Genomic DNA, 26,388 nt, shown 5'->3' with positions numbered 1-26,388 from the left:
CTCATCTGGACCACCAACACCGCCTCCATTACCAAAAAGGCTCAGCAGCGTCTTCACTTCCTAAGACGACTGAAACGGGCCAGCCTTCCACCTCCCACCCTCACAGTGTTCTACAGGGGCACCATAGAGAGCGTCCTGACGAGCTGCATCTCCATCTGGTACAGTAGTGCCAGCTCTGCTGACCGGAAAAGTCTACAGCGGACTGTCAGAGCAGCTGGCAACATCATTGGAGCGGCTCTTCCATCACTGCAGGACATCTTCCACATGCGCTGTGTAAGAAAGGCCTCCTGCATTGCACTGGACTCCACACACCCCTCACATGGACTGTTCACGCTGCTCCCATACGACAGACGCTGTATTAAAGCCCGAACAACAAGGCTGCGCGAAAGCTTTTTTCCGCAAGCTATCAGACTCCTCAATTCAATGCCTGTCCTCCCACTACATTCCAGACACACCTAAACTGTGAACTTAACTTTGTGAACTGTTAATTTATTTGCACAATTCTAAAGGTTTACACATGTATATATCCAATTTCTGCCAATATATTGCACATTTCATGTTTACATATTTATTGTGTATTTTTAAGTGCCTTTTTGCGATATGTACTAGCTGGAGCCACGTCGTCTCGTCTCACTGTATATTCGTATACTGTTGAGATTACAATAAAGTTAACTTTGACTTGACAGTCTGCACAACTATAGCCACTCTAACCTGCCAGCCTGGAGTAGAATTAAAACCGCATTTTAAGAATGAGCTGGTGAAAAATAATTTATGTTAGAAACGAAATCATCAACGTGCCCACATTAAAAGTAAAAACTTTTAAAACGTAGTTTACAAAAAAAGGCTAAGAAACAGCCCTGTGTGTGATTTTGTCAAAGAAAAGATTTGTGTGCTTCGTCTGTCTGTTCCATTCATGTTCATTTGTATTTGTACAGTCAGGCAGCTGAGGCAGATAACTTCTTTGCTGCAGCCACCGCGAAAACGTTTGGCGCTCGCAGGCTGCTCCTTGGACAATGTGTTACCTTTAGTAATGCAGTGCTCTGCATGCGCTTGTACCTTTAAATTTCGAGCCCCCAACGCACGCACGTAAGGACCGTGCAAGCGTTGCAATCTTTGTTTTTTTTGTTCTGTCTGTTTCTGCCAGCGACAGCCTTAGAGCCCCGCCTCGATCAGACGCACGCAGCTACGCAGATGGCCCTGGATGAGAGGACGCCACAGATAGCAGAACCCAGAGGTAACGCAATTAAATCGCAGGTCACACAGTCACCGGAACTTACTTGTTAGTTGCTTGAGTACGAACTCCGCGGGCTGCTATGCTCTTAAAGAAGTGATTGATCAGATGTGTTGGTCCGGGGCCCTAACAGTAAGCAGGCAGGCCCTAGGCCAGTCCCTAGATCGCCTACCCGGTGATCTGGCTATGCACTGCAAGAGCACTGAATGACGCAAATTTTAGATTATGGTATATAGATAGGGATTTGGTTGTCTGTATTTGTATATCCGTAACTGTCATGTTAATTATTTATGTTTAATAGGTGGGGAATGTTGCAACTGAATCTTGCCACACTGTATTGCAGATATAATAAACTATGCTGAGGGATGGTTAATATTGTTTCCAGTTAGGGTTGCCACCTGTCTAGTTTTGACCCGGACTGCACGTTTTTGGAAGGCTTGCCCTGGTCCAAACTGCCCACCCTGTTTTCCAAATGAGGAAAACTGGGCAGGATTAACTATGATTGACGTGGTGATTGGCCTTTCCCATGGCGTCGCAACCCACCCCGTGCAGCATCACAACCCCACCCCCATTGTGCCACGGCCCGGCCTGCATTCAGCCGGGCAAAAAGGTGGCAGGAAAGGCTCAGTATATATACTATTACACCATTAAAAACTATTCAAGGACAATAAATTAGGAAGTTACTGATGGAGATAACTTTTAATAAGGTAATTAAAGTAATTAGGGTGGGTTGTAAATAGTCCAGGGGTCTGGATGCAATTAGGTCACACAGTGACATAGTGTTATGAAACCTGACCCTAAATTAAATCGATAACTAATGCGTTCCTATAAAAATCATAGGAACATGTCCATATCAAAGAGGTGCTGCGCGCTAAATATTTGCATAGCGCTGCCCCCAGCCCAGCGTGACTGAAACAACTGCAGAAAACCCATTAGCAGTGTCAGAGGGTCATGAAGGTTCACCGGTCTGGGGGCAGCTTTGGGTGCTTTTGGATGTAAATATTTAGTGTGCAGCACCTCTTTGATATGGACATTTTCCTATGATTTTTATAGGAACCTGTCCGTATCGCTTTAAGGCGAACTATACTACTCAAACAATGTAGGTCTCTATAAAAATATATTGCATAAAACAGCTCATGTAAAACCCTGCTTCATGTAAATAAAGCATTTTCATAATAATATACTTTTTAGTAGTATGTGCCTGGATTCGGTGCATACCTGTTTGCAAGTTTCACTGTTGCTGTTGCAGGGAAATGTACAAGCTTTAGTTGCTTGAGAAATAGCACTTCTAACAATCATTTTCCTCAAACTAGGAGGATGTCTATAAGATAGAAGAGGTATTTTAGAAAATATTTCCTTTGGTATCTGTATTGAGCATGGGTTGCAGGTCTCTGCCTGTTTTTCCTGCCTAAAAACAATTAGATATGGTATAGGGATATTTGTATGGTTCTATTTTTGATGTAGATGATGGTATCCAGGAAGTTGATGTGTGATTAAGAATGTTTAAGGGTAAGGTTGATAGTGGGTGGAATTGGTTAAATCTTTGATGGAATGCCAGTAAGTCATCTATATACTGTAAATAGATCAAGGGCCTGGTGTTGCAGGAAGCCAGGAAGTTTTCCTATAACTAGGCCATAAATAGACAGATTTACATACTGAGGTGCCAATTTGCTTCCCATAGCACTTTACATCAGTTGGAGGTATATGGCAACTAATGAGAAGTAGTTGTGTGTCAGTATAAATCTGATCAGTTGTAGAGTTGGTACTGTAGGCATATGGAGTTTTCAAGGAAGTATTGGCAGGCCGCAATACCATATTCATGTGGGATATTGGTACATATACATACATAGACCACACATCCATTGTAGCTAAGATGGTGCCCTCCAGGAGTGAAACTATATCGGCCAGTTTGTTTAGGAGGTCAGTGGTGTCCTGTATGAAGTTGGCTGTTTTTGTGATAATTGGCTTCAGGATGTTTTCTACCCAGCCAGATATGCCCTCAGTTAATGTTCCAATACCGTAGATGATGGGCCGTCCTGGTTTCCCTTCCTGTATTTTTGGTAACATGTAAAAGGTAGCAGTTGTGGGTTCAAGTGTGTCTGCAGGGGGAGAGACCACTGATGACTTGTTTTAGTTCCCTTGTATATTTGAGTTGTGTCCTCTTCCAGCCTTTTATATGTGCTGTTAGACACAATTATGCACAAGGATGAACCATTTCCACATAAAATCAAGGCATGTGACACACCATTGGGGCAACACTTCTGCAATCAAAATCACATTCTTCAGGCCATACAGTTGTTTATTCTAAAAGGGAACTTTAAAACTGAACAGGAAAGAAAGAGCAATGAATTCAAATGTATGGAGTTATTTAACACATTAAGACAGGGCCTTAATTTAGGGTCGGTTTCATGTCACACTCTATGACCTGACTGAATCTATAACCCTGGACTATTTACAACCCACCCTAATAACTTCAGTATCTCTACAAGTTATCTCTATCTATTTGTAACTTCCTAATTTATTGACATGAATAATTTTCAATGCTATAAACAGTATACGTGCTGAGCCTTTCCAGCTTTCATTTGTATTTTACCTGACGAAGGGGCCTTGGTGCTCAGAAAGCTTGCAATGTATATTTATTGTTAGCCATTACAGGTATCCTTTCTACAATACTTTTATGTTTTTTTTATCAGTCTTTGTTCAAAAACATTTGGAATTCTTGACCATGTATTCCTGAGACTAATGCTGAGATAGCACTTTAGGCTGCTCTCCTGGCCAGGGCAGGTGTATTTATCAGGGTACAGTTGTCTTCTTCACTGAACTTCACTTCTACCTTTATTGCAACTAATACCTTTACTGAGGAGGATAACTCAAATAATTGTTTGACAAAATACTGATAATAATAGGCATGAATTGGTTAGTTACATAGGAAATACAATATTTGTATTTTTTTTCGTTTGTTAATTCAGTGTTTTCTATACTGGGCACATCAAACCAAAGTAGATGTAAGGCTGATTCTGCTAAAGAACAAGAAGTATATTGACAGGTACTATATTTGGGGCAAAAAGATTCCTCTTTAGCATCTGTTGACTTGTACTTCTAGAAGTGTTATTTATGTCACAGTGTATATTCTGTGTGTAAAATGTTACATATCTTAGTCATTGGGTAGATAGCCAAATAATTCCTATTAGGGAAGCAAATAAAAAGTATGGTGGGGCATTACAACTGACATATCTATGTGTCCTATGTTCTTGATCTACTGTGACCTCTCAACAATTACAGTTATGTCCATAAATATTTGGACAGAGACAACTTATTTCTAATTTTGGTTCTGTACATTACCACAATGAATTTTAAATGAAACAACTCAGATGCAGTTGAACTGCAGACTTTCAGCTTTAATTCAGTGGGTTGAATAAAAAGATTGCATAAAAATGTGAGGAACTAAAGCCTTTATTTAACACAATCACTTAATTTCAGGGGCTCAAAAGTAATTGGACAATTGAATCAGAGGCTATTTCATGGGCAGGTGTGGGCAATTCCTTCATTATGTCATTATCAATTAAGCAGATAAAAGCCCTGGAGTTGATTTGAGGGGGGCAGGGTGCTTGTATGTGGAAGATTTTGCTGTGAACAGACAACAAAGGAGCTCTCCATGCAGGTGAAACAAGCCATTCTTAAAGGAACAGTAACGGCAAAAAATAAAAATGTTTTAAAGTAATCAAAATATAATGTAGTGTTGCCCTGCACTGGTAAAACACTGTGTTTGCTTAAGAAACACTACTATTGTTTATATAAATAAGCTGCTGTGTAGCAATGGCGGCAGCCATTCAAAGGAGAAAAGGCTCAGGTTACACAGCAGATAGCAAATAAGCTCTGTCTGCCTAATGGTGTTATCTGTTATCCATTTGTTAAACTGTGCCATATAGCCATTTTTCAATTTCCGCCATTGCTCCACAGCAGCTTGTTTATATGAACTATAGTAGTGTTTCTAAAGCAAGCAGATCAGTTTTACTAGTGCAGGGCAACAGTAGATGATATTTACATTACTTTAAAACACTTACATTTTTTGGTGTTACTGTTCCTTTAAGCTGCAAAAACAGGAAAGAGAAACCCCTTCACAACAGCCAAGCAAGTAAACAACACTCTCCAGGAGGTAGGCGTATCAATATCTAAGTCTACCATAAAGAGAAGACTGGTAAGGTCACACTGGGAGATTTGGGGTTGATTTATCGCCTCTTCTTTGGGGTGACCAATCTACCCGAACTGCTTTCCCCTTCCTTCTGCTTCCCCTGCCTTTCCAACTAATATCAATCATCTGGTAACCTGTGCCTTTTCTCCTTTTTTCCAGCTTGAATGGATTGTTTATATAAGTTGTAGTAGTCTTTCTGAAGCAAATGCACCAGTTTTACCAGTGCAAAGCAACAGTACGTTATATTTTAATAACTTTGATACACTTTCAATTTTTACTGTTAATGTTCCTTTAAAGGTGATGTTCAACCTTGAAACAAAAAAAAAAATCTGAATAGCATGTACTCTGATCAGCCCACATCATTTAAGTCCCTTTTATAATTCCTTTTTTCACCCATTGATAACTACCAATCCTGTAGTTTCTAACACTCCCTTATTGCATTGTTTTTCCAAAAGGAAGTTCAAGAATCAAGTGCAACTGTGCATGTCCATAACTTTGTAATGATACCTAACTAATTGGGTCAATGAACTGCAAATAAATCTTAAAAGGAAGTAGCACGTGCAGTAGAACTTAATGCCTGAGCTTCCTTTCTGCGTCATCACAATTGCAAGCTCTGTTGAAAAAAGCATGTATGTGGTCTTCAATTCCCTTGGCTTAAGGGTGAATTTGGAAAAGTGCAGGGGAGGGAAAACACAGGGATTCTGTCTAATTGTATACATTTTTTAATTGACTTTTTATAAAATGCACATTGCATACAACATTTGTGGGCCCCTTTTTGTGATTATAATTGCTTACCTGATACTCTGGGCTGGTGCTGTTAGCTGAAAACTGCACTGACCCAGCCAAACGTTAAGCAGAAAGGCCGCATTTTCACTCTACTGTGCATGCTCTGGCCTGGACCTGCTTGTGGTGAAGTAGAACAACGGTCCCCAACCTTTTTTGCCCCAGGGACCTGTGTAAAGCCAGAATTTTTTCCAAGGACCAGGGGGTGTCAACTGCGCGTGCTGCGTCAAATTTGCATGCGCCAGCATCCAATTTCGCCCGTGTTGCATAAAATTCAGTGCATCCATGTCAAATTCAGTGCGTCCGCGGGCTCGGCTCAGCGGCCCTGTTCAGGTATGTTAGCGGCCTGGTAGTGGGCTGTGGCCCGTTGGTTAGGGACCCCTGAACTAGAAGACTTGGACATGGTGCTCGTACAGAAGTACCCCTTACCGGTGCAGTTTTTCAACAATCCGTAGCACTGTCCTGGGATATCAGGGTAGGCGATTATAATCACTGGGGGTGTCTTAACATTTGGCTTGTCACTTAACTTGTCCTTGCTCTTCTGTTTCCACTCACAATTGCTGTGTAGTTTAATTTTACAATTGGTAAGGGAAAGAATCTACAGTGGTGAAGATCCACCTTGTGGATGACCTATTCATCAAATTCACAGATCTGTGCTGTCTTCTCTTGCTTCACTCTTTGCTTACGGTTCATATAAAATGGCGAGAGAAGTCGACCCACTCCTGTGCTAGATCCAGTGACAGGCACAGCGTTGTTTTTTTTTTTTTTAATTAAAACAATACCTTATATTTAATGGTAACTAAACTGCATTCATCCATACAGTAGGCAAAACTGGTTTTATTTATAAAATAGTACTCCGTACTTAGACTTATAGGGGTTGTTCATGTTCGATGTTATGAAATCGAGGACAATGCTCTCAATGTGTTAGAGCACTTTTTTTTATATAAAATAAAGTCCATTTAAAAGCTACTTTTTCTACCTTTAAAAACCAGTCCTACACCTGTCTTTTGATCAGTCTTCTGAAGAGATGGTGAAGGCCTATTTTGATCCTGAAACCCTGAAGTATATATATGCTTACATTATAACTCCCAGTCTTTGCCATTACTTTTTTCCCACTGGACATTGTGACAACTAGACCTGTGGGGGTACCTGGGTCAGTGTCTTGGGCCGCTTTCCTTTTTCTTTTAGGGTAAACAAAGCAGTCAGGGAAGTCTCTCTTCTTAAAGGCAAGTGCCTGCAGTTTAATCTGTTACATAGTCTTTGGTAACAAGCACACAAAAGAAATGGAAAGACAAGAAAAAAATAAACCCTTGCACCAGAGCACTGGCTAAACACAGTTGGCAGCCTAAGTACAGTTGGGTGGCTTTCCCAACACCAACTTAACAGCAAAAGAAGCAATATATATGTATCCCAACCACTGGTAACCAGTACCTTTCATGTGCAATGCAGCGCCTGCTCTCTCTCTCAGGTGGGAGGGGTCCCTCCTCCCAATGTCGGTCAGGTACTTTAGCTGCAGCAATCACCTTGCAGCTTTGGTCTGTATTAATTATTCCATGTTCCAGGGTGTTGTATTATACAACACCCTGGGAGAAACATATCACACATCTATAACTAGACCAGCTGCTTTGTCCTCCCCCCAGCTCAGACATAGAGGGGTGAGCGACCATGGACATTAAAGAGTATAACCTTGACAGCCCATCAGCATTGCCTTATTTTATTCCAGCTCGGTGTTCCACAGTGAAACTGTAGGGCTGCAAGCTCAGAAACCACCTGGTAACCATTGCATTTTTGTCTTGGTTCTGGCTCACCCAAGTAAGTAGGGCATGGTCTGTAATAAGCCTGAACTGTCTGCCCAAGAGATAATATCTCCACGATTCCAGAGCCCATTTTGTCGATAAAACACCCTTTCTCCACAATTGAATAGTTCCTCTCCTGGGAACTAAGTTTTCTACTCAAATAGTTTACTGGGTGCTCCTCCCCATTCACTTCTTGTGACAGTATAGTTAGTATAGGTATGGGTATATAGAATTTAATTAGAAGTAGAGAGGGGTGTGTGTATGGATGCTGGGTTTTCATTTGGAGGGGTTGAACTTGATGGACTTTGTCTTTTTTCAACCCAATTTAACTATGTAACTATGTAACCGCCCCTAAGCCAACATCCGAGGCATCTGTTTGCATGATAAATCGATTCATGAAATCAGGTGCCACCACGACTGGATGCGCACAGATGGCTTCTTTTAACCTGAGAAAAGCTTCTTCAACTTCTGCTGACCATCGTACTACTACAGGAGCTTTTGCTTTAGTAAGGTCAGTTAAAGGGCTGGCAATAGTGGCAAAACCAGGTATGAACCTTCTGCTTGTTAAGCCCAGAAAGGTCCTGACTTGTTTCTTGGTGGAAGGTCGTTGGCCAGCTCCGAATAGATACCACCATTGTGATTTGTGGTTTAACAAGACCCCCTTCCTATGGAAAATCCCAAGTATTTGGCTTCCTCAAGCCCAATAGTATTTTTTTTTGGATTGGCCGTTAAGCCAGCATTCCTAATTGAATCTAGAACGGCTTGAACTTTTGGTAGGTGGGATTCCCAATCTGTGTTGTGAATGACTATGTCATCAAGGTAAGCAGCTGCAGCATACCGACCATGGGGCTTTAGGATTCGGTCTATCATTCTTTGAAAAGTTGCTGGGGCCCCATGTTACCCAAAAGGTAATACTTTATACTGGAACAGCCCCATAGGGGTGGAAAATGCACTTTTCTCTTTAGCTTGTTTTGTAAGAGGAACCTGCCAATAACCTTTTGTCAGGTTAATAGTTGTGAGTTACCTGGTGATATTCAAGACTTAAGGCTGTCATTGCCAGCAAAGGGTTTTCAACCAATTATTAGAAATTAACATTATATATTCAGTTTTTTAATTTGTCCAATTGCTTTTGAGCCCCTGAAATGAAGTGAGTGTGTTTTAAAAAAAGGCTTTATTTCCTCACAGTTTTCAGCAATCTGTTTGTTCAACCCATTGAATGAAAGCTGAAAGTCTGCAGTTCAACTGCATCTGAATTGTTTCATTTAAAACTCATTGTGGTAATGTACAGAACCAAAATTAGAAAAAAGTTATGTCCAAAGATTTTATGGGCCTAACTGTACATTAAATACAATGAAATACAGTGGGAACTTTATCCCTGAATACATTAAACGAGCTGTTCACCTTCCAAACACTTTTCAGTTCAGTTGTTTCAGATTGTTCACTAGAAATATAGACTTTTTTCAGTTGCTTTCTATCTTTTATATTTTACTGTTTACAATCTGTACTTGGATTACTGGATTTTTTAAAACTTTTTTAAACGTTTAGTATTTGCTACATTAGTTGTACATTTCTCAGCAACACCTATGGAATATTAGCAACTATTGTATCATATATAAAACTGCCTTTAATAAACCTCAGGGATACTGCTCCACAGGGTTTAAGATAACAAATGTATCAACTAATATATCTATTTAGAGAAGGTTACAGAGTTGGTGACTAGTGATGTGCTGTCCGTCCCGAAAACCAGCGGTGGGTTCAGGCCAGCTACTGCAAAAAATCCTCCTGCCCACGACACGACCTCACTCATTTATGCACTCTTGCTGCATTACCCCTTTCGTGACATCACCGTGGGCAGGAGTGGGTATATAGATAGAGGGGACAAGGCGGGCCGGGTGTCACGGTCGGCACCCAACACCAGAACAAAACACCAGGCACCCTGGTCTCGGCTCGTGCTTCACCAGTAGTGTGACCGCCTTTAGGCCTCGGGAGGAGCCCTCGGCTTACTTGGATGCCACCTGGACTTAAACCAGAGGTGCAAGATGAGGGTTCTGGATAAGCAGAGGGGCACGACAGTAAAGCAAAGTCTTTGGACAGAAGATCGTAGTACAAGGCGTTTAGGCAAAAGAGTAGTCAGATCAGGCCAGGTCGAGGCAGGCAGAGAATAAACCTTATCAGGCTGGCAAGGGTCAAACCAGGAAGTCAATCAGAGGGTTAATCAGAGGAAGTAGTCGGTAATCAGGCAAGGGTCAGGATCCAGAGGTCAGAATAGTCAAAAGCCAGGCAAGGGTCACAAACAGGAATCAAACAAGTTCAGGATACGAAATAGCAAAAGCTCAGAAGCACCAGGTAAAAACCTATCACGGGCAAACTCCCACAGCCCTAATGGCCTTTAAATAGCATTTTGAATTACGCGCCATTGCGCACTGACGTCACTACGTCAGTGCGCCTGCGCCTTCAAATTACACAGGAGCGCGCTGCGCGCGCCTTAAGACGCCGGCGCCTGCGGCCTAAAAGAAGCTCCTCGCTGTGACAGGCGTCCCCGCCGAGGGGGCGGCAGGCGTCCCTGCCGTCCCCCCACTAGACCACCAGGTACGTTCCTTACACCAGGTTAGGGTCGGTAGGGTGTGGGGTGGTTCGAGAAAAACTTGACATATACATCACTATTGGTGACCCACTCTCCCAGAGCTGTTAAGAAAGCCATAAAAAGGTGGAAATTTTAATTTTACACTTCAATATTAAAAAAAACGGTCACAAATAGAAAATAGAAAGGCATTGGAAAAGTCTTTATTCCTGGTGAGTAATCTGAAACCAACATAACTGAAAAAAAGTGGAAGGTGGAAAACCCCTTTAAATTTAGTGAGAGACCAGTGGGAAATTTAGCCCCATATACATTAAATAGAAGAAGAGATTTCTGACACAGTTGACTCTTTGCCCTTCTAAAAATAGGTTGTCTAAAGGCTGGAGAAAATTTCAGCATTGTACATATCAAAATTAATTCAGAAATTGTATTGCTAAAGGTGTTCCAATACCCCTCCTAGTGATACTTAAGAAGGAGAATCTATGTTTGCTATTAAGTGACTTTGGGTACATTGAGTAGGTGAAGCAATACCTTATCTGAAATCAGTTGTATTGTGTAGTGCTGGCTCCTTAAAGGGATACTGTCATGGGGAAAAATTTTTTTTTCAAAATGAATCAATTAATAGTGCTGCTCCAGCAGAATTCTGCACTGAAATCCATTTCTCAAAAGAGCAAACAGATTTTTTTATTTTCAGTTTTGAAATCCGACATGGGGCTAGACATATTGTCAATTTCCCAGCTGCCCCAAGTCATGTGACTTGTGCTCTGATAAACTTCAATCACTCTTTACTGCTGTACTGCAAGTTGGAGTGATATCACCCCCTCCCTTTTCCCCCTCAGCAGCCAAACAACAGAACAATGGGAAGGTAACCAGATAGCAGCTCCCTAACATAAGATAACAGCTGCCTGGTAGATCTAAGAACAACACTCAATAGTAAAAACCCATGTCCCACTGAGACACATTCAGTTACATTGAGAAGGAAAAACAGCAGCCTGCCAGAAAGCATTTCTCTCCTAAAGTGCAGGCACAAGTCACATGACCAGGGGCAGCTGGGAAATTGACAATATGTCTAGCCCCATGTCAGATTTCAAAATTGAATATAAAAAAATCTGTTTGCTCTTTTGAGAAATGGATTTCAGTGCAGAATTCTGCTGGAGTAGCACTATTAACTGATGCATTTTGAAAAAAACATGTTTTCCGATGACAGTATCCCTTTAAATGCTCCGAATCAGGCACAATGCACTGAGATGTCACCAGTATTACAGCTAAAAAAAAATCATTTGTGAGTTCAAGAATTTAATTTTAAATGGTAGATTGAATTATTACAAAGTAAACAGTGTCATTCTGAAATAAAAAGTACACCATAAAAATCATGACAGAAGTTTTGAAAAACTTCAGTGCTGTATGAGGTTGAAGTTTTCTCTCATATTAAAGTTATTTGTGTTTCCACAAATATATAATGCTTTTTCTTGATTTTACACCATTTGTTTCTGGTCATCTGAAAAATTTAAACATGGGTGTCTTATTTTATATGCTAGATATCCTTGCTAAAAGATTTCATTTCATTATTACCTTTCAGGTTTTCTATGGTTTTTAAAGGGATACTGTCATGGGAAAACATGTTTTTTTCAAAATGCACCCATTAATAGTGCTGCTCCAGCAGAATTCTGCACTAAAAACCATTGTTCAAAAGACCAAACAGATTTTTTTTTATTTATTTCGAAATCTGACATGGGGCTAGACATATTGGCAGTTTCCCAGCTGCCCCCAGTCATGTGTCTTGTGCTCTTCAGTCACTCTTTACTGCTGTACTGTAAGTTGGAGTGATATCACCCCCTCCCTTCCCCCCCCCCCAGGAGCCTAACAACAGAACAATGGGAACGTAAACAGATAGCAGCTCCCTAACACAAAATAACAGCTCCCTGGTAGAACAGGACTCAATAGTAAAAGCCAAGTCCCACTGAGATTCAGTTACATTAAGTAGGAGAAATAGCCTGCCAGAAAAGTAGTTCCATCCTAAAGTGCTTGCACAAGTCACATGACTGGGGCAGCTGGGAAATTGACAATATGTCTAACCCCATGTCAGATTTCAAAATTGAAAATTAAAAAAATCTGTTTGCTCTTTTGAGAAATGGATTTCAGTGCAGAATTCTGCTGGAGCAGCATTTTAATTGATGCATTTTGAAAAAACATTTTTTCCCATGACAGTATCCCTTTAAGTTATTTGCATTGCTGTTGAAAGCAGTGTTTGTCCGTCACCTTTCTATTCTCTGCCCTGATGTCTTAGACTGTTAATACAATGTAAGACAAGGCAGCTGATTAACAGACCTGTCTTTGCTGGGGGCCAAGACTGTTGCAACATTGCTTAAAATAAGGATGCATGAATCCAGGATTCGGCCGAATCCTTCTGCCCGGTCGAACCGAATCCTAATTTGCATATGCAAATTAGAGACGGGAGGGGAATCGTGTGACTTTTTTTCACAAAACAAGTAAAAAATGTTTCCCCCTTCCCACCCTTAATTTGCATATGCAAATTAGGATTTGGTTCGTTATTCGGCCGAATCTTTCACGAAGGATTCGGGGGTTCGGCCGAATCCAAAATAGTGGATTCGGTGCATCCCTAGTTTAAAAAGTAACAGCTGCCATTTAAAGGACCAGTAACATGAAAAAATGAAATTGTTTTAAAGTAATAAAAATATAATGCACTGTTGCCCTGCACTAGTAAAACTGCTGTGTTTCAGAAACATTACTATTGTTTAAATAAATAAACTGCGGTGTAGCAATGGGGGCAGCTATTCAAAGGAGAAAAGGCTCAAGTTACACAGCAGATAGCAGATAAGCTATTGTCAAGGATTAGGTAGACTGAAGGGAAAGGGCGAGTCCTTGAGGCAGGAGCTGTATGTGCCTAGGGAACACTTGAAGGGAATGCAGGAACAGGTTGATGAGGGCGAAGAGTCAGTCTGGATCAGGTGCAGAACAGGAAGGAGAGGGCGAAGATCAGGACTGGACTAGGCAGGAAGAAGAGGGCGACGACTCAACAGGAACAGACTGGACGGGACAGGAGTGGAACTGGAACAGACTGGATGGGACAGGACGGTGCGGGCGTAGATCAGATCAAACTGGGGATAGAGTGCAGAGGGAGACTGGAGCGGATAGCAAGAGGGGACTGGAGCAAGATATAGCAAGAGGAGGACTGGAGCAAGATAGCAAGAGGAGGACTGGAGCAAGATAGCAAGAGGAGGACTGGAGCAAGATAGCAAGAGGAGGACTGGAGCAAGATAGCAAGAGGAGGACTGAAGCAAGATAGCAAGAGGAGGACTGAAGCAAGATAGCAAGAGGATGGACTGGAGCAAGATAGCAAGAGGATGGACTGGAGCAAGATAGCAAGAGGAGGACTGGAGCAAGATAGCAAGAGGAGGACTGGAGCAAGATAGCAAGAGGAGGACTGGAGCAAGATAGCAAGAGGAGGACTGGAGCAAGATATAGCAAGAGAGGGCTGGAGCAAGATATAGCAAGAGAGGGGTACAAGGTACAAGGCAGGGTCGGATCAAGGTCAAGGCTGGGAAGTTACAAGATAAGATAAAGCAAGACAAGGCAAGGCGGAATAACAAGGGAAAAGGGGCAAGAGCTAGAAATACCTAGTTAGGGGCGCTGCCGCAGTACTAGGAAACCATACAATGCTCTGGCAAGGAGTGGTCTAAGTGCTGCCCTTAAATAGGGAAGAGTCAGCCCTGATTGGCTGATTAAACTAGGCAGCAGCTGGGTTGGGGCTGTAGATGCCAAACAGGCTGCAGCTGAGCTGGGGCTGGAGAGGCCAATCAGGCGGCAGCTGGGTTGGGACTGCAGAGGCCAGGTTACACATAGCGAGCAACCCTACAGGCTGCTCACCTGGCCAAATGGTTAAGGTATCGAGCCAGAAACCCAAAGGTCCCCGGCTCGAATCCCAGCAATACCTGACAGCTATGTAGCATATAATGTTATCTGTTATCCATTATTTATCCTGTGCCATATAGCCGTTTTTCAGTTTCCGCCATTGCTACTTAGCAGCTTGTTTATATGAACTATAGTAGTGTTTCTGAAGCAAACACATCAGTTTTACCAGTGCAGGGCAACACTACATGATGTTTTCATTACTTTAAAACACTTTCAGTTTTTGGTGTTACTGTTCCTTTAAGCCTAAGCACTGAAAATTTGTAATGAATGAATATTGGAAATTGCTTAGAATTATTTTTCCTTTTATTTGGCAAATTTTTGTTTTGGGGTTGACTTGCCCTTTAAAAGATTGCCACCACCAGCAATGGGGCAAGGTGGGTTATTAAATCAAAAATGCACTGTACAAAACAAGTACAAAAAATGTTTTGTACACTGGACTGTTTTAAACTGAGAGTATGTTACACAGAAAGCTCAGGCAGAGAATGACACAAACTGGAAGAGTAGAGCAGGAGACAGGGAAACCTATTAGGACAACTCTAAGATGACCTACATACAGTGACTCAATGTCACTGTCCCTCCAGTAGGCTGTATGTGGTATGAACAGGTGAATAATACAGGCATTTACGGTGTTTGTTTGAGTTGTGAACAATGCAGGGATTTACAGGTTTAAACAATGCAGGGATTTAGAGGTTTGAACAATGCAGGGATTTACATTTGAACAATGCAGAGATTTACAAGTTTGAACAATGCAGTTACTTTCAGGTTTGAACAATGCAGTTACTTATAGGTTTAAACAATTCAGATTAACTGGCCCCTGCATAGTTCACACCCCATATTCAAAGTACTGATTCATTTTAAAGTTTACACAAGGTAAGCAGTCACAGCAGCCAGGCTTTAAAGGATATGTAAAGGCAAAAATGTAAAATCCAATTTTTACTTTCTTTAATGAAAAAGAAATGTATATCCAATATTCTTCAATTAAAAAATGTTTACCGTTTTTATAAGAAACCTTATTGTATGCAGTCAAATTCTCCCTTCATTTACTTACTCTGACTACTAGGACCCCAGATGGTCCCTAACTTCTTTGCAGGGAAACTGATCATACTCCCCCCACCTTACTTCCCAGAACTGGAGGAGCTTTGTTTGTTTCCCTGTAGAGCAGCCGGCGACTGTGTAGAGATTTGTATCCGTAGACCCAGTCTGCATATTCTGTTTATTAATCAGTCTTGCTGTATAGGCTTCTATGGCTTAAATTATTTGACTTGTGCTATTTTGTTAATTTATGATGATCCCTAAGCTTAACCTCCCAACTGTAGCCCAGACCACACTGAGCATGTGCGTCATTCCAGTTAAATGAAAAGGAAAGGTTAAAAGTAAGTAAACTTTATCAGAAAGGTCTAAGTAGATATAACCATATTCACTCACAAAACAACTGACAACACAACTGTGAAAAGACCCTCGCGTTTCTTTCCATCTATTCTTTACACATAGGATTGGTGTCCGATTTCCTTCTCACTGCTCATACCCTCTGCAGCTGCCAGCCATGCCTACTTAGTTCCTCGCTCCCTTTCTTTCTCGCTCCCTGTCTTCTCTCTTCATTTTCCCTCGCTCCCAATACCTTCCCTTCCTGTAATCTGAATGGAGAGTGGAGCCAGATGCAGACAGGAATGTTTTGCCACACAAAACTGATATTGCGGCTGCAATCCTAAGCAAACAGAGAAAACTTCTATCGCTGTTTACTCAGGTGTGGTAGAGCATTCTGCATCATAAAGCTAGTGTTCTGGCTTTCCCCAGTGTGGCTAATTTATTTGTAAAAAAAAAAAAAAATGTACCAATGGGGGGGGTCACGTGAGGCGTGATCCAAGATGGCGGTGCTGTAAGATCGCTCCTCGTCCACGGAAGCCCTATCCCTCAATTCCACCCTCACATCAGGAGCTGGACTTAATATATCTATGTTGAAATATCCCTTAATCACCAAAAACTAATTGGATGGCTAATATGAGACGGCAAAAAGATAAGAAAGGAACTTTTCCTATGGCCAAAGGCTAGCAGGCTCTATTGCCTCATTCCTAAAACGGCCTCAGACTCTCTCTCCAACAGAAATGGCAGTGCAGGAAGACCCTTGGCTGGGCATGGACTCACAACCTGAAGCATTTCCACCTCCTTCAGGCGAAGCCCAACGCCCAGACCTAATAAGGCAGTTTAAAGCTTTATTGCAACAAGAACTCGCAAAAACAGCTGCAGATTTAACAACTAAAATAACAGGTCAAATACATGAGTTGGGCCAGCATATTGATGTAATGGAGATGAAGATGGACGATGTGGTAACAGTATTGGACGCTCATGAGCAGGATATTGTGCAGCTTCAAGGGCAACTTAAATAAGCTATGGACAAACTGGAGGACACGGATAATAGGTCCTGCTTAAATAACCTGCGCATTCGTGGAATCCAGGAATCAGAGACGGACCTACAAGCCGTGACGCACTTGATATATTGCCAGATTTACCGGCAGAGAGGTATGAATGTGACAGAGTGTATCGGGCGCTTAGATCCATAACCCAAGAAGGCCCATCTAGGGAATTTTTTTTCATAAACTTCCTAGGAGCCCGCACATGGGGTGTGGGAACTACCTTTCCGTAATCCGGGGTGGACTACGTTTACAAAGGCTCTGAATGGTAATGTATATGTTATTGATATAAGATGGCTTTTAATAGGAGTTTACATAGCTTTGGCACACGCTTAGAACGACAACTCCTGGAGCCCGTAGCTTATGTGAATTGAGACTGGGTCATGTGCCAGAAATCCTTTACAACAAAACATACCAAATATGACCTACTGTTTATATGAACTGACATATACTTATTGACTTATATAACAGTTGAATATTAAGAGCCTCGCTGTACGGAACATTGGGAAGGACCCATGGAGCTTGATTTCCCCCATATGACGCTATCCAATGTGGACAGCGAGTCTGCCACATGTTGGATTAACGTCCTTGATAGGTTGACGTTGTGTTATATTGTTATTACAGTTATTCTTCTTTCAGACCTAAATCTAGCAGGCTTTATGGTAACCCCAGCCACAAGACATTGCTGAACTATATTGAGATTGAGACTTTGCCTCTTGCTAATAACACCTTTTACCAGTTTAATATGCTATATACAGATAGCCAGGCTGGTTTGTACGTTTGATGCGCTGTAACTTTATGGGATAGACGCGATATCTGCATTGAATGCAGTTCCCCATGTTGCCCTAACGAACCAGAAAAGTTTCCTTAAACCGCATTACATTAAATGGACACTGGGTGGCGCATGGTACACTCAACTCTTACAGGAAGAACATGAACGAGACACAGGGGCAGAGGGAAAATCAGGGGGACAGCCAGAGGCATGGGGGAGAGGAAATTCGGGGAGAGAGCAAGAGGAAAATTAGGGGGAGAGAAAAAGACATGTTGGGAAAAATCTGGGAGGGGAGGATAGATATACATGGCAGAGGTGTCTGGGAAACCTACCAAATCATTCCTCCACCTTTTGTCACAGACAGGATGATGTATTAATCATTTTTATTAGTTAAGCTATATGCCTGTGGGTTTCAGATCCTTATGGAGTGCTAATTTGTAGCTACAGACAGTGGCAGTTTCCTGTACCGTAATGGATAAGGCGCATGTTTCTCAAACAGAGGGTCATCAGTTCAAGACCTGTGATTTCATTTTCAAACTTTTTTTTTTTTTTACTTTTCTTATAAATGGTCAGATCTCGGATACTTTATTTAATATGGACAGAGTTCCCACAATTTAAAGTTGTAGAAAAAAACTGAAGGAAAGCACAAAGGGCAGTTAGTGTCTAATTGGCTGCTGTCACAATGAATGAGATTATTTGGTAGAGGGAAAAAATCAAAGGAGGGAGACAGAGACCGATGGAAAAATCGAGGGAGGGAGAGACAGAAGGAGATGGAAAAATCATAGAAAGGAGAGACAGACAGATGGAAATATTGGGGGAGGAAGAGAGACACAGATGCAAAAATTGGGGGAGGGAGACAGAGACACAGATGCAAAAATCAGGGGAGGGAGACACAGAGGGAGATAAAAAAAAATCAGAGAAAGGTGACACAGATGCAAAAATCGGAGAAAGGAGAGAGAGAGGCACAGATGCAAAAATCGAGTGAGGGAAAGAGAGACTCAGATGGAAAAATTGGGGGAGGAAGAGAGACAGAAGGAGATGGAAAAAATCGGAGAAATGAGAGAGAGACACAGATGCAAAAATCGGGGGAGGGAGAGAGACACAGAGGGAGATAGAAAAATCGGAGAAAGGAGACAGACACAGATGCAAAAATTGGGGGAGGGAGACACAGATTGAAATATTGGGGGAGGGAGAGAGACACACAGATGCAAAAATCGGGGGAGGGAGAGAGACAGAGGGAGATAGAAAAATCGGAGAAAGGAGACACAGACACAGATGCAAAAATCAGGGAAGGGAGAGAGAGAGAGACACACAGATGCAAAAATCGAGTGAGGGAGAGAGAGACTCAGATGAAAAAATTGGGGGAGGAAGAGAGACACAGAAGGAGATGGAAAAAATCGGAGAAATGAGAGAGAGACACAGATGCAAAAATTGGGGGAAGGAAAGAGAGACACAGAGGGAGATAGAAAAATCGGAGAAAGGAGACACAGATGCAAAAATTGGGGGAGAGAGACAGAGGGAGAGAGAAAAATCGGAGAAAGGAGAGAGAGACACAGATGCAAAAATCGAGTGAGGAAGAGAGACTCAGATGCAAAAATCGAGTGAGGGAGAGAGAGACACAGATGCAAAAATCGGGGGAGGGAGAGAGAGACACAGATTGAAATATTGGGGGAGGGAGACAAAGACACAGATGGAAAAAATCGGAGAAATGAGAGAGACACAGATGCAAAAATAAGGGGAGGGAGAGAGAGACACAGATTGAAATATTGGGGGAGGGAGAGACACAGATGCAAAAATCGGGGGAGGGAAAGAGAGACACAGATGCATAAATTGAGGGAGGGAGAGGGAAAAATCGGAGAAAGGAGAAAGGGACACATATACAAAAATCGGGGGAGGGAGACAGAGACAGATGCAAAAATCAGGGAAAGGGAGAGAGAGACACAGATGCAAAAATTGGGGGAGGGAGAGAGACACAGTGTGTATTAATTTAAAAGGATTGGGCTCCAATTTTATTATAATGAAAAGTGTTCTTTTTAATATAAATCAGAAGTTAAAAAAAAATAAACTTTCATTGGGGATTGAACACTAAACTCACTGACCAAAAGCATCTACTTTACCCACTAGACCACCACTGCATTGTGCATGATGTTGACCTTTTTCCTCCTTTTGGCCACTACTGGAATTACATGCTGGTAAACGCGATAAGCGCAGCAAGGCAACTTAACGTCACATTTTCTGCTGCTTATCTAGTGTTACAGCGCGATAAACTTACAAAAGAAAGTGGCTGCATCTGTACTATCTAACAATGGGGTTAACTATCCTATCTCATAATATACAGGGGTTCAATTCCCCAGTAAAAAGGAAAAAAGCGTTTATGTATTATAATTCTCTCAGAGCTGATATATTATGTCTACAGGAAACACACTTTTCCCAAAAATCCTTTCCAAAATCTTTTCATAAAAAATACCCCATGGTATATTTAACGAATAGTGGTAATAAAACCAGAGGTGTAGCAATTTGTATACAAGCTAGGATACCTTTACAGGTACAAAACACCTACTCTGATCCAGAGGGGATATTCCTTGTAGTAACCTTTGAGTTAGAAGGGAAGATCTTTTCAATTATTTCTTATTATGCTCCGAATGTTTCCCAAGCACAATTTTTTGATTAATTGCTTACTTATATCTCCCACATGGAGACAGGGAAAATAATATTGTGTGGAGATACAAATTTAATACTAGATTCACATTGGGATAAACAGCAGGTTACTAATCTGACCGCACAGACCAAAGTGAAGAAAAATCCAGATGCCCAAAAAGTCAAGAGAGAGATGGTAAAATTGGGATTTGTAGATGTGTGGCGGGAAGACCATCCCATGACTAGACAATACATGCATTATTCCCATCCTCATAAGCATCACTCTAGAATAGATCATATCTGGGTTTCTCAACAGATATTTGATTTTCCCCATGTTTCCAAAATTTTGATGACGCCATGGTCGGACCATGACTCAATTGTTTTTGACTATCTCTCAGATTTATAATACAACAGGAGAATTCAGTTGGCACTCGAACGAGTCTCTATTGAAAATTCCAGAGGTGGTACAAAAGGTAGAAAAAGATATGAACGATTATTTCCAGGATAATAAACATTCAGTATCCTTGTCTACCCTTCTATGGGAAGCGCATAAAGTAGTTTTGAGAGGCAAACTGATACAGATAGGAACACAGAGGAAAAAAGCCAGAGACAAAGAAATTGTTGAATTAACGAAAGAACTTGCTCAAACATCTTCCAGTTATAACAGTATGCCTACTCCACTCCTGGGTGCTCAGATAGAGGCCTTAAAATCCAAACTAGATTTAACTTTAACCTTGCGTGCAGAATAAGCCTTTAGATGGTCCCAGCAAAGATTATATACACAAACCAACACGACTGTTGGCTCGTAGGCTAAATAACAGATTCGATTTTACTCCAATCAATTCGATCAAAGGGTCGTCAGGGAAGATAATTAAATCAATGAGAGCTATTGTGAAGGAATTCTCAAATTAGTATCGCAAACTCTATTCCAGCACAGTTAAACCTTCAAAAAGTGTGATACATAAATTTTACAGGAATGTAAGCTCCCTTAACCCCTGACCAAAACAAACAAATTGAAGCTAAAATTACAATTGAAGAAGTGATTTCAGCAGTGGCTACTTTAAAACCAACTAAATCGCCTGGGCCTAAAGCCTATATATGGCTTTTCCGCCATATATTATAAAAAATGTATCCATGTCTTAGCCCAGTATCTAAGAGAGATGTTTAATGGCCTACTTTTGGTAGAGCACTTTACCGCAGTTTCACTTTTGGCTAATATTTCGCCTATACCCAAACAATCTTCAGAACCAACAGAGTGTCAGAATTTCAGGCTCATCTCAGTGCTGAATATTGACATTAAACTCTTAGCGAAAATCTTAGCTACTAGACTAGGTTCCATTATGCCACATCTAATCCATAATGATCAAGTGGGCTACGTGAGAGGCCGTCAGGTGTCTGACGCAGTAAGGAGACTTTTGATATCCCGAGCCAAGTCAACCGCACAACCAGCTTTGATCCTTAAATTGGATTTTAGGAAGACGTTTGATATTATGGACTTTTCTGAAATCCTCCTTGCTGGATAGAGGCTTTGGTCATAATTTCTTACTATGGCTCACAGCCCTATAAACTATCCCTACGGCCAGAGTTCGCATTTGTCATAACATGTCAGAAACCTTTCCAATTGCAAGGGGCACCAGACAGGGATTAGGACTAATCTGGACATCAGAGGCCTAAAAGATCATGATAGACAACATAAATTTAGCCTTTTTGCTGATGATGTGACTCTCTTCCTGACACAACCCATGACATCATTACCTAATTTATATAATATCTTGACACTATTTGGGAATCTCTCAGGTTTGGTAATTAACCCGGAAAAGAAAGAAGCTCTCAAAATAGGACTCCCCCAAGATGTGGCTAAATTATTAACCCTTAACTTCACATTTCAATTGCAGAAAACATCTGTCTCCTTACTAGGAATTCACCTAACCGCTAACTATAGTACCTTACATAATTTAAATTATTCCAAAATATATCATAAATTGGGAAAATGCTTAGAAGATTGAAGTAAATATCATATCGTGGATAGGCCGAATATGAGCAATAAAAATTACACTATTTCCCAAACTTTTGTACTTTCACTTTCACAAAACCCTCATGACTTGAAAAGGTTTGAAACCAAGATACTGAAGTTTATATGGAATAATAAGGCTCCCAGGGTTGGTAGAAATGTATTATATAGATCTCCCTCTAAAGGAGGATTAGGTTTACCCAATCTCAGAAATTGGGCAGCACAGCTGAGCCAACTTCCCTCCCTACATAACACTTTAGACCCCCCTCAATGGGTTGTTATTGAGAATGCTTACACATTCCCATATGATGCCTTGACATTTCTATGGTTACCCAAGAAACATAGACCCAAATCTTTGAGCCCATGCTTAGAACATTCTTTACAACTATGGGATAGAATCTCGTGCATCCATGCATTTATCACCCCGCACACCCGGTTACAACTATACTAGGTTATCCAGCTTTCCCGCTGGAATTACAGAAAAATCTATTTCAGTGGTGGATACAGAATAGACTGATATCCGTGAAATCTTTAATATATATATATATATATATATATATATATATTTATAATGTTAATTTAAAAAGGGACCCATATATTGCTCTTTTGGGAGCGGTTTCGGATGGTGTACCTAGAAAGCATGTTCATCTGTTAAACCACATTTTCTTAGCAGCCAAACAAGTAATCGCTAAAGCGTAGAAATCACCATACTTAAAACATGAAAATAGTAAAGTGAAACTTGATTGGATTCGTATTAACGAGAAATTAGCAAGCATCCACCTTGATAAATGTCAGATTTTCCAAGATATATGGCAACCCTGGATAGACACCAAGGCACCCTTCCACCTAATATGCTTTCTTTATAGGAATAGTCAAGGACCGCAGCAACTCAATAGGGAAAAAGTCACATAATTACAGTTCAGGCAGATTTATATAATACATTATAGTATATTATATTATAGTCAGCAAGTTTTAAATAAGACAAACAAGACAGACAAAGCAATGCCAAAATGTTCTTTATTATGAAGCTTGATTTTAATATGCAAAGGCACTAGTGTATTTTTATTTTCCTTTTTCATGTCTTTGTTCTTTTTCTTTCATTGTACAAAAACGGTTGTTGATTACCGTATATACTAGAGTATAAGCCGACCCGAGTATTGACTCTAGTATAAGCCTAGACACAACTACAGCCCTGTCTCCCAGCAGCGCACATTCTGCCAAAGCGACCCCCCCAGCGATCAACCGGACTTCTTTGGAAAGTTGATGGTGACAGAGAATTGCCAAACGGATTACTGTGTGCATTGTCCCACTGTCCCACTACCATGTGCAGAGGGTGCTGTTTGATATTGCCATCACTGTTAATCTTCCATATAACCAACAGATGGCGCTGTGTGATATTGCAGTCACTGTTATTCTTTCATATAACCAACAGAGGGTGCTGTGTGATATTGCAGTCACTGTTATTCTTTCATATAACCAACAGAGGGCGCACTGTTATTCTTTCATATAACCAACAGAGGGTGCTGTGTGATATTGCAGTCACTGTTATTCTTTAATATAACCAACAGAGGGCGCACTGTTATTCTTTCATACAACCAACAGATGGCGCTGTGTGATATTGCAGTCACTGTTAATCTTTCATATAACCAACAGAGGGCGCACTGTTATTCTTTCATACAACCAACAGATGGCGCTGTGTGATATTGCAGTCACTGTTATTCTAACATATAACCAACAGAGGGCGCACTGTTATTCTTTCATATAACCAACAGAGGGCATTGTGGGATATTGCAGTCTCTCCCCAAGTGTACTGTTGGTATAGGAATGATTAAAAGTGACTGCAATCTGTTACTCGGGTCGGCTACCGTTGACCCGAGTATAAGCCGAGGTAGACTTTTTCAGCACATTTTGAATGCTGAAAAACTCAGCTTATACTCGGGTATATACGGTACTGTTTCTAACACAAACTAAAAGAAATAAGATGTGTGTTAAATGATATACTGTACATGCAAAATCTTAATTGTATTACAATTGTTAATTGACATTTGCATTGATGTATGAACGCATGAATAAATATTTATTGAAACAGAAAAAAATGCACCAATAACTTTCTTCTCCTTTAAGCAATTATAATCATTGGGGGGAAGTGCCAAATGTTAGGAAATTTTAACGTTAGTTCTCCCTTAAAGGAGAACTGTCATGAACTATAGTCCATACGATTTTTCTCACAGATATATAATATTAATTAATACAATAAAATGCATTGAATTTGTGTTAAAAATACACTTATAAATATCAAACGTGAAAAAAGAGGACTTAACCTCCAGGACTCTATCAATGAATTGAGTTCAACAAGATCCAAATAATTTAAAAAGGCAATATTTATTCACAACCATGCCCCAATACTAAGTTAAAACAAAGTTAAAAGACAAACATGGTGCAGCAAATGGGGGGAGGGATCCCTCTGTTAGATTATTTGACCCCACCACCTGCCTTATATTAAACCAGGTAGGAAGAGCAAATCATATAATTGGTAACTGCAAGTGAGGAACAGACCACTGGGTCTATGAAAATAGTAACACTAAAGAAATTAGGCACACATCTATGCCGATAGTTATATCCAGTGATTAGTAATCACACAGCTGATAAGGCACCAAGCTGAAATAGTGAAGTATGTGGCGGAACATGGAACTTAAGCACTGTCCAAAATGTTGTAAAGTTGCAGGATTATCCCAATGTAGTAAGCACCAAGTCTTCTCTCAAAGGACAGTTCCACTATACGGATAAGTGGCACGATGTATGATGTATATACTATAAATCCGCAGTGTGATCTGTATACTGAAGTTAGTAATTAATAAGATTGGGAGTGCGGATGTAAAAGTCCAGCGACTTCCTTAGCGATTTAACAATCGCAATCAATGTCCTGTCCTACTCCCAAATAATAAGGTAAGTATACAGACCGTACTCCTGCAGTTTGCCTCGCTGTGCGGATTTAAATTGAGCAGATGAAGTCAGCATCCGTGTTCCAAGTCTGCCACTTTAAAGAGAATGAATCAGTTCCGCCTCCATGCTTGCAGTGCCTGTGTCCAAAAGGTATTAGAGAGGGGCCCCTTCTCCCAAAGCGCCGCACCAGCCTCAACGACCGTTTCGCCACCCGCAGCTTTGTCAAGAGGCCGACTGTGAAGCGATGAACAGGTCTTATGGGTGTCGTCACGTGATGCATCACATGCATGTGACATCACGAGTCCTCAGCATAGTATGCCTTATGGGAATCTTTAAAGAGATAGTAGTGTTCATAACTGCTGTATTTGTCTCATATATTTAAGGGCACTCGCACACAAAGTAACAGGTATTTGGATATCAAACAATCTTCCAAAAGCGTGTAACCCCTTATGTGAGCATAATAACACAAGTGTGTGCTCAGTGCAAAAGGCATCGCTGCTGCATCTCAACTTTGAGGCATGGTTGTGGAAATGTTGACAGTAAATAATAATGCTAGTATAATGATCATAATATAATTTCCCTAATAACTCCAATACAGAGCCAAAAAAGCCCTGTACTAGGTTTATTGCAATATCAAATAAGTATAAGGGCTTACAAAACTTATATAAACAAACGAAAAAACACACAAAATGGGATCTGAATTTTCGGCTCCCTTCTTGTTAGTATGATTATTGGAGTCTATGTCTAAATAAATGCTTGGAAGTTCAAATGACCATTCAGTCCTAATTCAGACTTATATGTATTTAGCCTAAAGATCCAAGTTGTTTCTAATTGGAGTAATCTTTTGTCCAATTAAATCTCCATGGAGTCGGTCTATTCCTTGAAAAAAGGAGCCTGCAAAGGTACCCCCATGTACACAATGGATGTGTTTGGCAATACTAGATAGTAAATTACAATTTTTAATATCCAATAAGGGTTCATAAATCCGTCTTTTAAAGGGTCTTTTCGTTTCGGCTGGACTGCTGTTGGCATAGGTCCTGTCTGATCCCCATTGGAAACAGCAGTCCTGCCCTGCTTTATGGCAACTGAGATTCTAGCTATTTG

General features: G+C 41.0%; 1 protein-coding gene across 8 annotated transcripts in view; it reads left to right on the top strand.

Moving 5' to 3' along the window:
• LOC108711800 (lysine-specific demethylase 4B) overlaps nt 1-26,388 on the top strand; it is a 451,885-nt gene that overhangs the window by 8,592 nt on the left and 416,905 nt on the right. For 3 of the 8 annotated variants that reach the window (XM_041591532.1, XM_041591533.1, XM_041591536.1), the window contains exon 1: nt 608-1,234. The exons of 1 other annotated variant lie outside the window; for it this stretch is intronic. The gene's annotated coding sequence lies outside the window, so the exon portion shown is untranslated. Of the gene's footprint in view, nt 1-607; nt 1,235-26,388 lie in introns of those variants that run through there. 4 more of the 8 variants (XM_041591530.1, XM_041591528.1, XM_041591523.1 and 1 more) reach the window with 2 other exon arrangements.

This window comes from Xenopus laevis, chromosome 1L (assembly GCF_017654675.1).
Source record: "Xenopus laevis strain J_2021 chromosome 1L, Xenopus_laevis_v10.1, whole genome shotgun sequence".
NCBI classification, from domain to species: Eukaryota; Metazoa; Chordata; class Amphibia; order Anura; family Pipidae; genus Xenopus; species Xenopus laevis.
The sequence above is the reverse complement of the archived record's forward strand: the minus strand, read 5'-3'. Positions and strand labels throughout refer to the sequence as shown.